We start from the raw sequence: 13,628 nt of genomic DNA on the forward strand, positions 1-13,628 counted from the left end.
GGATGCTGAGGCAGGAGTATTGCTTGAACCTGGGAGGCAGAGGTTGCAGTGAGCCGAGATCGTGCCACTGCACTCCAGCCTGGGCAAAAAGAGCGAAACTCTGTCTCCAAAAAAAAAAAAAAGATGTACACAACCTAAAATTGTAAATGTATTAGGTAAAATATAATTTGTAAAAAAGTGACATCTGTTACATACAGCCTTGTATAATAGGAATGTGAAAAGTGTGAACCCTGAAAATCGGAGACAGGTCTCAGTTAATTTAGAAAGTTTATTTTGCCAAGGTTGAGGACGTGTGCCTGTGGCACAGCCTGAGGAGGTCCTGACGACATGTGCCCAAAGTGGTCAGAGCACAGTTTTGTTTTATACATTTAGGGACACATGAGACATCAGACATATGTAAGATGAACATTGGTTCACTCTGGAAAGGCTGGGCAACTCAAAGCAGGGAAGGGGCTTCCAGGTCATAGGTAAATAAGAGACAAATGGTTGTATTCTTTTGAGTTTCTGATTAGCCTCTCCAAAGGAGGCAATCAGATGTGCATTTATCTCAGTGAGCAGGAGTGACTTTGAATAGAATGGGAGGCAGGTTTTGCCCTGATAAAAGAAAAACTTCAGCCAATTAAATTTAAAGGAGTTTAATTGAGCAATGAAGTATTCGCAAATCAGGCAGCCCCCAGAATCAGAGCAGATTCACAGACTTCAGGGGTGCCTCGTGATCAGAACAAATTTATAGACAAAAAAGTTAAAGTGACATACAGGAATCGGAAGTGAGGTACAGAAACAGTGAGATTGGTTACAGCTCTGCGTTTGCCTTACTTGAACTAGTTTGAACACTCAGCAGTCTATGAGTGGTTGGCCAGCACTCAGCTATTGTTACGGGTGCATACTATTAAGTTAGGTTTTCAATTTTGTCTGACTATTAAGCTAAGTTACAGTTCATCCACAAGGTCTCAAATATGGAAGTACGGAGTCCTTCTCAGGCCATATTTAGTTTGCTTTAACAATTCTCCCATTTTGGTCATTTTCTCAATTTTGAGAGATTGGCCAAAACCTTAGTCATTGATGTTACTATCACTGTTGTAAATGTACTTATGTGGTTTTGAAACCCACTGGGAAACAGTAGAATAGTGGGTTTTGCAAGGAGAGAATAAGCACTGAGTAGAGGGTATCTCCTTGTGCTGGAACATCTGTTTACGGGAGAAAAACAAAACCTGATCTGTTCTAGGATCTATGTGTTTTCTTAAAGCCTTAGTTTGATTGTGTCACATTTAGCACAAGTGACTCCATTCTAGTTTCATTTGGTAAGGGCCTAGTGCATGAGCTCTGTCCAAAATAATGGCCTCCCATAATTTTGTTTTAAAAAATTCCCCTTTTCTGGCCAGGTTCTCACTTAGGTGAGAGTGTGACCAAAACTTAAGGCCTTAGCGCCATTCTCAGTTACCATCATTTTAGGTTTCCGGTCTCAGTGTGTCATTCATAGGTTATGGTATCCTCATTGTTGCACATTTCTTTCAGCTTTTTGTTCTTGTTGTTGTTTTTTGGTTTTCTACAGCTTTGTTCTTTTTTTTTTACTTTTTTTTTTTTTTTAGTATTTATTGATCATTCTTGGGTGTTTCTCGGGGGATGTGGCAGGGTCATAGGATAATAGTGGAGAGAAGGTCAGCAGATAAACACGTGAACAAAGGTCTCTGGTTTTCCTAGGCAGAGGTCCCTGAGGCCTTCCGCGGTGTTTGTGTCCCTGGGTACTTGAGATTAGGGAGTGGTGATGACTCTTAACGAGCATGCTGCCTTCAAGCATCTGTTTAACAAAGCACATCTTGCACCGACCTTAATCCATTTAACCCTGAGTTGACACAGCACATGTTTCAGAGAGCAAGGGGTTGGGGGTAAGGTTATAGATTAACAGAATCCCAAGGCAGAAGAATTTTTCTTAGTACAGAACAAAATGGAGTCTCCTATGTCTACTTCTTTCTACACAGACACAGTAACAATCTGATCTCTCTTTCTTTTCCCCACATTTCCCCCTTTTCTTTTCAACAAAACCACCATCATCATCATGGCCCGTTCTCGATGGTCACTGTCTCTTCGGAGCTGTTGGGTACACCTGCAGAAAGCTTGTCACTTCACACTTGGAAGATTGCACAGCAGCCAGGCAGAGGCGCTCCTCACTTCCCAGACGGGGTGGCTGGGCAGAGGCGCTCCTCACTTCCCAGATGGGGTGGCTGGGCAGAGGCGCTCCTCACATCCCAGATGGGGCGGCAGGGCAGAGGCGCTCCTCACTTCCCAGACAATGGGCGGCCGGGCAGAGGCGCTCCTCACCTCCCACATGGGGCGGCCGGGCAGAGGTGCTCCTCACTTCCTAGATGGGGCAGCCGGGCAGAGGTGCTCCTCACCTCCCAGATGAAGGGCGGCTGGGCAGAGGCGCTCCTCACTTCCCAGACAGGGCGGCCGGGCAGAGGCGCTCCTCACTTCCCAGATGAGGCGGGCAGGCAGAGGCGCTCCTGACTTCCTAGGTGGGATGGTGGCCAGGCAGAGGCTCTCCTCACATCCCAGACGATGGGCGGCCGGGCAGAGGTTCTCCCCACTTCCCAGACAGGGCGGCTGGGCAGAGGCACTCCCCACTTCCCAGACGGGGCGGCCGGGCAGAGGCACTCCCCACTTCCCAGATGGGGCGGCCAGGCAGAGATGCTCCTCACTTCCCAGACGGGGCGGTTGCCGGGCAGAGGGGCTCCTCACTTCTCAGATGGGGTGGCCGGGCAGAGGCGCTCCTCAGTTCCCAGATGGGGCGGCGGCCAGGCAGAGGCGCTCCCCACCTCCCGGATGGGGTGGCGGCTGGGCAGAGGTGCTCCTCACTTCCTAGACGGGGCGGCCAGGCAGAAGTGCTCCTCACCTCCCAGACGATGGGCAGCCGGGCAGAGGCACTCCTCACTTCCCAGACAGGGCAGCTGAGCAGAGGCGCTCCTCACTTCCCAGACGAGGCGGCCGGGCCGAGGCGCTCCTCACTTCCTAGATGGGGTGGCGGCCAGGCAGAGGCGCTCCTCACATCCCAGATGATGGGCAGCCGGGCAGAGGCGCTCCCCACTTCCCAGACAGGGCAGCCGGGAAGAGGCGCTCCTCACATCCCAGACGGGGCAGCCGGGCAGAGGCGCTCCTCACATCCCAGACGATGGGTGGCCAGACAGAGACGCTCCTCACTTCCTAGTGGGGTGGCGGCTGGGCAGAGGCTGTAATCTTAGCACTTTGGGAGGCCAAGGCAGGCAGCTGGGAGGTGGAGGTTGTAGCGAGCCAAGATCATGCCACTGCACTCCAGCCTGGGCAACATTGAGCACTGAGTGAGTGAGACTCCGTCTGCAATCCCAGCACCTCAGGAGGCCGAGGTGGGCAGATCACTCAAGGTCAGGAGCTGGAGACCAGCCCAGCCAACACAGTGAAACCCCGTCTCCACCAAAAATACAAAAACCAGTCAGGCATGGCGGCATGTGCCTGCAATCCCAGGCACTCGGTAGGCCGAGACAGGAGAGTCACGGGAGCCCGATGCAGGGAGGTTGCAGTGAGCCGAGATCACGGCAGTACAGTCCAGCCTCAGCAACAGAGGGAGACCGTCGAAAGAAAGAAAGGAAGGAAGGAAGAAGGAAAGAAAGGAAGGAAGGAAGGAAGGCTCTTTCAACTTTTGTCATTCCAGTTGAAGAGAGACCATTTGGCGTTCTAGAGATGGCTACATGCAAACATTTAAAACCTTTGAGAGAATACAGTGCACCAGGGAGACTGTTACTATGAGTATGGGGAGGCCATACCCCAAGAGTTTGGTGTATGTTCCTTACCCAGGGTCCCCATAAACCAAACCACCTAAAATTAAATAGATTAATGAATGAGCTAGCTAGAGTCTACTCACTTAACTAAGTGGTCTTTGCATTAATCCCCTACAACTGAATTTTTATAATTTACATTTGATATATTTCTCCATAGGCCACAAATGTCAGCAGCTGCATAGGTACTTTTCTGTTTAGCCAATTCTATTATTTAGCATAACTTTCACAAGAGAATTTAAAGTCTGTTGTGTAACAATAGCCTTTAAAGTAGAATTTGCTGTAGAGCCTATTATGAGGGAGACATTTCTAATTATTGCCTCTTTTATTCTAAACCATGGAAAAAGGACCGAACCAATGATGTCCTTCTAGAAGAGTGAAGGCCTCCTGTCAATGTTCTCTTTAATCCATGATATGGGTTAAGAGGAGTTTTGACTGATTTTGAGGCAATGTATGTATCACTAAAGTTTCTCACCTACATTGGGCCTTCATCTTTTATCTATTAAAGTGTAAGTTTATTCATGTATAAGGCTGGCTGCAAAATCCTTCACAAAGAAAAGCATACCCTGTAAGAGCACATAATAGACCCCCTTTTCATTTCTATTGTTCATAGAGGCATAAACAAGAAAAAAATATTCAAAGATAAGAGTCTCATGATAGTAGAAGTTTTGATCCGTGATCTTGTGGAAAAGCTGTTCACATCAAGGATGCCATCTTCTTCTGGGGAGAAACTTTCCTGATTAGTTTTACCTTAAGGGTTCCAACAGGTGTACAGTTGCAGGAGTGTGGATGGACCCTTCTCAGTTGTGAGATTATAAACCCAAGGTTCGAGGCTCCAAAGTTTTTCTGTAGTGTGGATGGCAAAGACGGCCTTTCTCTGATGTTCTCAGAAGATCCAATCTTCAGGTTCTAGATTGTGAAGGGATTGTCCTCAGTGAACCATAAAAAGCTTTCTTTACCTGGTTAAAATACACTGTAGCATAATAATCTACTGCTATAAGATCAGCCCTCTTGCATGGAAAAGCTTTTATACACCAGAAAACATGCATTGAAAATGACAATTGAGTGAAATTCCTTTATAAATGTTTAAATGGCCCATCAGGTAGCCAAATGTACCTGAAGCTTTGATTGTCTCCCTGGGAATATGGAACCAAACATTGGTTTTAAACTATTTCCTCAATTTATAAGTCACCACATTAATATATTCAATTTGGATTATTTTATCTTTTCCATGACCAGTCATGGAATGAAGAACCTTTAATAACAAAAGCTTTAAGGATTCAGGAAGGACAAGGCAGCTGTCCTGGTTCTTAATGAGACCATGCTTAACATATGTCCTCTGGAATACCAGTTGTTTTCCAATTTAGGTGCATAGCACTGATAACTAATGGGTTATCATAGGTAATTTGACTTAGACCATGGAGTTCATTCGAATTGTATATTTAAACAATTTTAGTGTTGGCTGATTTAGCATGATAATCTAGAGCTTGATTTTGAAAGATTTGTTAAATACCAAAGGTTTAAAACATTGGCTGTTACAAAATAGACTCTCAGATTACCATAAGTCACTCATTTAGCCAAAATGATAACTCAAAAATTTTTTAGGCCAGGCATCATGGCTCATGCCTGTAATCCCACCACCTTGGGGAGGCCCACCACTTTGGATCATTTGAGGTCAGGAGTTCAAGACCAGCCTGACCAACATGGTGAAACTCCGCCTGTACTAAAAAGACAAAAATTAGCCATGCATGGTGGCGGGTGCCTGCAGCCTCAGCTACTCAGGAGGCTGAGGCAGGAGAATCACTTGAACCCAGGAGGCGGAGGTTGGAGTGAGCCAGGACCACACCACTGCACTCCAGTGAGACTCTGTCTCAAAAAAAAATTTTTTTTTAAGGAAAAAACATTATTCTGATAAAGAGGAGACTCAGCTTTCAAAACAAGACCCAGTGAAGATGAAGATAGCATGAGGACAACTGATTCTGTCTCCTTTCTTTCCTTTCCCCCACTTTTTCCTTTTATAGTTTACTTAAAAGGTAAACAAAAACCTTTCATTATCTTTTAATATTACATAAAAATCCTTTTTAAAATAGAAAACCAAATTTTTTGTTTCCATTCATGTTATTTTTAATGTTAAAGCTAGTTTTTAAAAACATTTTATAAATCTATTCAGTTTTAATTAGTTTGACTATAAGGTAAGATTTATATAAACATCTTATAACACTTTACAGTATTTTTTCCTCAGAGCAGAACAATGTTCTAATGAAACTCTGTTGTGCTTCTATTCCAATGTCCAATTTATGGGGAAAAAAACTAAATAATGCCATTTTAACTTTAGCCAATATGTTCACACATAGAATCTGTTAATTTTTATAAACCTTTTACAACTTGTTCAAACCTTTAGCTTTATTTAATTTAAACAATCCTTTAACCCTCTAACCTAGGCAAAACTTTACATTCCCATACTTTCTTATAATCTTGTACAAAAACACATTTTATTCTCCCTACACATCTTGTATGTAAACTTATTTTTTCAGTAGTCTCAATTACATATTACGATGTTAACTCCTAGTAATTTTACTTTTGGTGAAAACCTTGGTAAGTAAGGGATTTTAATTATGTACTAGGTGTGGAGCCTAGGACCCAGACAGAAATGCAGATAAGGTCTGACTCTTTCCAGCATCTAACTCCATGTGTCCCGGGCCTCACCTAGCTGTAAAGCAGGCAAGCTGTACAGTTAAGAGTCATAGCGGCGTTTCGTGAAGCATTTAGGAGGCCAAACCACCTTTAAATTGTACAACATTTTTGGCATAAATTTCTGTTCATAAATTCTTTCACGACTTACACAGACCATGTACAACATGTTTAGACTTTATGACTTGCCCTAAACATCCCTCTTTTAAACAACCAGTCATTTTACTTTAGGACAAGAATTTACCATACAACATCCTTTCTTATATAAAATCTCCTTTCTTTATAACCTTCCTTGCATAGCTAGGGGGCATGGCTAATTCCATGTATCCCCATGCCTTATTTAGAATTTAATGTCTTCAAAATATATTGAACAATTTTCAAAAGTCAAAGCAGTTTATGACCTTAAAGCCTTTAGCAAACCTAATATCTGACCTGCATGATTTAGACAAAATGTTTTTATTTTATCAATAATCTTTAAAGCTATTTTTATTTGCCAAAGATTACTAAAGTTACATGAACTAAAAGGCATTACAGTTTTTATTTTGCTTTTAAGAGCTTATTTTTGTTTAAACCAATTAATAGAGCTCTTTTATATAAGCATTACACACAACCCATATATAGTTACACAGAAAGACAGACAGAAGATTACTACAGTAGTTGTAAGATTTTTCATTTGCCAGTTTTTAAGTTTCTCAATTGGTTATTGGCTTTAGGGTGGAGCCCTTGGAAAAACAGAGCCAGAAAACGGGTTTCTGGTGCCTCCTGTTTTTCCCAAGGAGTCCAGGATATTAGAGCTTGAATATCTGCTTTTAATTAAGCTGACTTTTAATCATAGCACTTTTTAATGAAATCCATTTAAAATTTCCTATTACCTAATTTTAGCCAGGTTAAATGGCCGATATTTCTGGCTTTTGAAATTTACCAGAGGTAACCTCCCAAGTGCTCAGAGAAAGGAAAATTTTTTTGAGGCAGAGTCTCACTCTGTCACCAGGCTACAGTGCAGTGGAGCGATCTTGGGTGCAACCTCTGCCTCCTGGATTCAAGCGATTCTCCTGCCTCACCCTCCTGAGTAACTGGGACTACTGCTGTGTGCCACCATGCCCAGCTAATTTTTGTATTTTTAGTAGAGATGAGGTTTCACCATGTTGGTCAGGATGGCCTCAAACTCCTGACCTCGTGATCCACCTGCCTTGGCCTCCCAAAGTGCTGGGATTACAGGCATGAGCCACCACACTTGGCCAGAGAAAGGAAAATTTAAGATAGTCCGTGGAGGAGAAGAGACTAGACAAAGTTATGCAGATATTAAACCAGAAAGGACTTACTTCCTAAAGAGGGAATCAAACCTGGACTGCCAGTGTGAAATGCCAAAACACTAGCTATTGAGCTACAGAACAGGGTAGTCTCTGTTGCCCTTCCCAGAAGAAGTCTAGAGTAGTTAATTTTGAGCTTGCAAAGCCTTTTATCTACTCAAGATAATTTTTAGAGCAACCTATGACATAAACCCTAAAATTCCTGTTCCCTGGAAGGCAGAGACCAAGAGAAAGTACTGCCACATGGTTATAAGGTCAGGCACCCAAGGACATAAAACAAGATGGAGACCCCATCCAGTAGTTTGTTTGTTTGTTTCAGGGACATGCAGGAAAGTTTGTTATCAACCAGCTTGCTGGGTCATCTTGGGCAGCGAGTTTATGGGGTCCTAAGCCCATGTTTTATCCTAAGGTACCCCTCAACACAGAAAAACAAGTTCATAGCACAAATACATCAGTATGAGACTGGCCTCAGAATTCTTTTTTGCATTAATCACAACTTTACAGAGGAGTAAACAGTGATTTTTACCATTCATTCAACTGTTCGCACAGAGAGAGAGAAACCAGAAATCTGACTGGTAACAAATTCTTACCCTTGGCTGGGTGTGGTGGCTCATGCCTGTAATCTCAGCACTTTGGGAGGCCGAGGCGGGCAGATCATGAGGTCAGGAGTTCAAGACCAGCCTGGCCAACATAGTGAAACCCCGTCTCTGCTACGAATACAAAAATTAGCCAGGTGTGGTGGCACACACCTGTACTACTCCCAGCTACTCGGGGGGCTGAGGCAGGAGAATCGCTTGAACCTGGGAAGCAGAGGTTGCAGTGAGCTGAGATCATGCCACTGCCCTTGTAACAGAGCGAGACTTTGACTCAAAAAAAAAAAAGAAAAAAATTCTTACCCTTTTGCCAGCATGCCAGGCTTCTGGGTTCCCTTTCCCTGAGTGGCCCCAGTGACCCAGCTTGCCGCATCATCACGCTGGGGGCCAAGCTACATCATAAAGGAAAATTATCTTTTTTGGTTCTGACCAGAGTAAAATATGTGTAATAAAACATAGACATTGGCCACTCTTCTTATCACCCAATATCAAACTGATAAGCCTTAAATTTGCCCTCACATGGGCCCCTTCATCTTTAATCCAACCTCCGACTAGGAGTTTCAACACGTGGTCTCTGGGCAAGATGGTTGCCCTGAGTAACAGAAAAGATAAAAAAGGGAAAGGAGAGAGAGAGAGAGAGAGATTGAGAGAGAGAGAGAGAGAGAAAGCATTGCCTGTGGCGGGGTGGGAAGGCAAAATGCTCAGGGAGTCTAGAGAAAGACCCACATTGAAAAGCTCAGGTGGCTGCAGCTGCTGTCATGAAGGGATTTTTTTTCCAACAGTCCCATCAGCTCTCAAGTTTCCCCTTTTGGGGAAGGAAAAAGCTCCCCATGTCCCACGACCCTCTCTATGCCTAATCCTGTCACCCATAGTCATCAGCAAAGAGTGCAAGGCAGATTATTCCAAAGAGAATAGCAGTTGACATCCTGTAGTGCCAAATTTGTTCTTAGCCAAAAGGGACTTTACTGAGAGCCTTTTTTTTTTTTTTTTTTTTTTTTTTGACAGAGTCTCACTCTGTTGCCAGGCTGGAGTGCAGTGGCCCGATGTCCACTGCGATCTCGGCTCATTGCAATCTCCAACTCCCTGGTTCAAGTGATTCTGCTGCCTCAGCCTCCTGAGTAGCTGGGATTATAGGCACACACCACCATGCCCAGCTAATTTTTGTATTTTTAGTAGAGACGGGGTTTCACCTTGTTGGCCAGGATGGTCTGGATCTCCTAACCTCATGATCTGCCCACCTTGGCCTCCCGAAGTGCTGAGATTACAGGTATGAGCCACTGCGCCTGGCCAAGGGTCTTCATTTTTAAATGTACTTCAATGCATTGCTGTTCATTCAGAACGTTCCACTGTAAGTTATCTTTAGTAAGATTTTGCCGTTTCTGTAAGACTTCGCTGCCTCCCAGGCCTAAAGTATAAGCCAGAAGGAACTCAGTTTTCCAGAAATTAAGGATCCCATTTTTACCCAAAATATTGGCTTTACTCTCAGGTTCTCTTAACTTAGCCAATAATTTTTCCTACCTAAGCATGCAAGAAAAATGAAGCAAAAGGGTAGAACACAAAAATCCCTGTGAAGTTTCAAAAGCCAAATTTTATAATCCCTGAAATATTACTGCTTACTACCAGTTCCTTTCTGACCCATTCAGATGTAAGACACCTCTAATTGGATCCAAGCCAGTTCATTACTGGATCAAATCCATTCCTGGACCCAGTCCAGTTTCTGTTGCAACTCCAAACCTAGTTTGAACCAGATATTTGCTCAAAGGAACTTGGAGAGCTCAAAACACAAGTCTGTGGAACTCTGAAATCCAGGAGGAAGCTTACTCATGATCCCCAGTCACTCTGAGAGATCAGTGGACACAAGTGGGTCCTGCAGTCACCTTGCGTGTTCACTCAGTGCTCCTGGGGGTCGCTAGAAGCCCCACTTCAGATCCCGCTTCTGACACCATCTGATAAAAGAAAAATTTCAGCCAAATTAAATTTGAAGGAGTTTAATTGAGCAATGAAGGATTCACAAATCAGGCAGCCCCCAGAATCACAGCAGATTCACAGAGACTCCAGGGGTGCCTCATGGTCAGAACAAATTTATAGACAAAAAGTTAAAGAGACGTACAGGAATTGGAAGTGAGGTACAGAAAGAGTGAGATTGGTTACAGCTCTGCATTTGCCTTATTTGAAGACAGTTTGAGCACTCAGCAGTCTATGAGTGGCTGAAGTATGGCCACTGAGATTGGCCAACACTCAGCTATTGTTATGTGTGCATACTATTAAGCTAGGTTTTCAATTTTGTCTGACTATTAAGCTAAGTTACAGTTCAAGCAAAAGGACTCCAATATAGAAGTATGGAGACCTTCTCAGGTCATATTTAGTTTGCTTTAACAGCCCTAAGCAGTTCCCAGCATGACTTATTCCTTTAGCTTAGTGATTTTGGGGGCCCCCAAGATTTTTCTTTTTACCTTTCCCCCCTTTCATTTTAAAAATCTTTTCTAGAAAGTATTTTAGAAGAAAATGAGTCTCTGGTTTGAGGTTCTGTTTGATCTCTCATGGCTAGAATGGTTTATTCCTAGACTGGTAGGTCCCGAGCTATTAGTGTATCCTGAATTGGTGGGTTCTTGGTCTCACTGACTTCAAGAATGAAGCCATGGACTCTCACGGTAAGTGTTACAGTTCTTAAAGATGGTGTGTCCAGAGTTTTTTCCTTCTGATGTTTGGATGTGTTCGGAGTTTCTTCCTTCTGGTGGCTTCGTTGTCTCGCTGGCTTCAGGAGTGAAGCTGCAGACCTTCGCAGTGAGTGTTACAGCTCTTAAGGCAGCACGTCTGGAGTTGTTTGTTCCTCCCCTCCAGAGTTGTTCATTCCTCCCGGTGGGTTCATGGTCTCGCTGGCCTCAGGAGTGAAACTGCAGACCTTCACGGTGAGTGTTACAGCTCATAAAAGAAGTGTGGACCCAAAAAGTGAGCAGCAGCAAGATTTATTGCAAAGGGAGAAAGAACAAAGCCTACACAGTCTGGAAGGGGACTCGAGGGGGTTGCCATTGCTGGCTCCAGCAGCCTGCTTTTATTACCTTAGCTGACCCCACCCACATCCTGCTGATTGGTCCATTTTACAGATTGCCGATTGGTCCGTTTTACAGAGAGCTGATTGGTCCATTTTGATAGGGTGCTGATTGGTGCATTTACAAACCTTGAGCTAGACACAGGGTGCTGATTGGTGTGTTTACAAACCTTGAGCTAGACACAGAGTGCTGATTGGTGCATCCACAAACCCCGAGCTAGGCACAGAGTGCTGATTGCTGCATATACAATCCTCCAGCTAGACATAAAAGTTCTCCAAGTCCCCACTAGACTCAGGAGCCCATCTCCAATTACCCACTAGACTCAGAAGCCCAGCTGTCTTTGCCTAGTGGATCCCATGCCAGGGCCGTGGGCAGAGCTGCCTGCCAGTCCCACACCATGCACCCGCACTCCTCAGCCCTTGGGCAGTTGATGGGACCAGGTGCCATCAAGCAGGGGGTGGCACTCATCGGGGAGGCTCCAGCTGCATGGGAGCCCACGGGGCGGGGGTGATCAGGCATGGAAGGCTGCAGGTCCCGAGCCCTGCCCCATGGGGAGGCAGCTGAGGCCCAGCGAGAATTCGAGCGTAGCGCTGGTGGGCCGGCACTGCTGGGGGACCCAGTGCACCCTCTGCAGCTGCTGGCCTGGGTGCTAAGCCCCTCACTGCCCAGGGCCAGTGGCACTGGCCGGCTGTTCTGAGTGCAGGGCCCACCAAGCCCATGCCCACCCTGAACTCGCATTGGCCCGTGAACACCAGGTGCAGCCCCGGTTCCCACCCACGCCTCTCCCTCCACACCTTCCCACAAGCAGAGGGAGCTGGCTCCAGCCTCGGCCAGCACAGAGGGGCTCCCACAGTGCAGCGGCGGGCTGAAGGGCTCCTCAAGCATGTTCAAAGTGGGCACCAAGGCCGAGGAGGTGCCAAGAGGGAGCAAGGGCTGCCAACACGCTGTCACCTCTCATTAGGAAAGCTCATTTTTAGCAGGGTGTGAAGTCTCACGTCCTATGAATTAAAAATAGGAGGAGGAAGGGAAAAAACAACAACAAACAAAGAAACAATTCTGGAAAGTTGATATTGGCCACATTACTCTGAAGTCCATACATAAGTAGGCAGGTATGAAAGTGCCTTATGTATGTAAATAGGTTACTATTATTTTCTTCTGAAGTTTAAGTTGTCTAGCTTCAGTTTACAGAGTTTTATGAAAGTACAGCTTAGTTTTTGGTGACTCCAAATTATAAAAAATGGGAAAAAAAGAAGGAAAAAAATTGAAAACATTATTTTGCAGGCTTATAGCCAAGAAAAGTTGGTGCAAACTGTAGGAAATAATAAAAATTGAAAAACATTAGGCAAGACTAGAATCTAACAACAGGTTACTGTAGTTTTTGTTTTTGTTTTTGTTTTGTTTTTCTTTTTTTTGAGACAGAGTCTCGCTCTGTCGCCCAGGCTGGAGTGCAGTGGTGTGATCTCAGCTCACTGCAAGCTCTGCCTCCTGGGTTCACGCCATTCTCCTGCCTTAACCTCCCAAGTAGCTGGGACTACAGACGCCCACCCCCATGCCCGGCTAATTTTTTGTATTTTTAGTAGAGACGGGGTTTCACTGTGTTAGCCAGGATGGTCTCAATCTCCTGACCTCGTGATCCCCCTGCCTCAGCCTCCCAAAGTGCTGGGATTACAGGTGTGAGCTATGGCACCTGGCCTACTGTAGTTTTTGAAACATATTTTTTCTCTCTCCAGTTTCCCATTTTTACTGAAGACAAATCATGGTAGGACTGGTTTGCTTTATTATACTTGGCCTGATTATTTGTATACAGTGCAGCCAGAATAATTATTTTTTTACATAGCCTTTTAAATTGGCTTTGATGGAACTTTGTTCCATAGAAGGAATTTCATATAAGACTTTTTTAAAGCCAAGCCCAGCCATAGATTTGTACCATCAAATACCTATGAGTTAGGTGAATTCCTGTCCTCTTGAGGTTTTAAGATAAACTTAGGGCTCCTGGGCCTCTCAGAAAGTGACATTCTTTACTTACCGCAGGTCAGAAACCCTGTATGGGGACTGTGTAGACAAAGGTATGAGACCAGTATTTCCAAGGGACTTTTATTGGCTCCATAAAACAAGTTTTATTCCTTAAAGGAAAGCACACCATTCCAGCCAAAGCCTTGGTAAAATAATCAGTTTCTT

This window comes from Pan paniscus, chromosome 10 (assembly GCF_029289425.2).
Source record: "Pan paniscus chromosome 10, NHGRI_mPanPan1-v2.0_pri, whole genome shotgun sequence".
Classification (NCBI taxonomy): domain Eukaryota; kingdom Metazoa; phylum Chordata; class Mammalia; order Primates; family Hominidae; genus Pan; species Pan paniscus.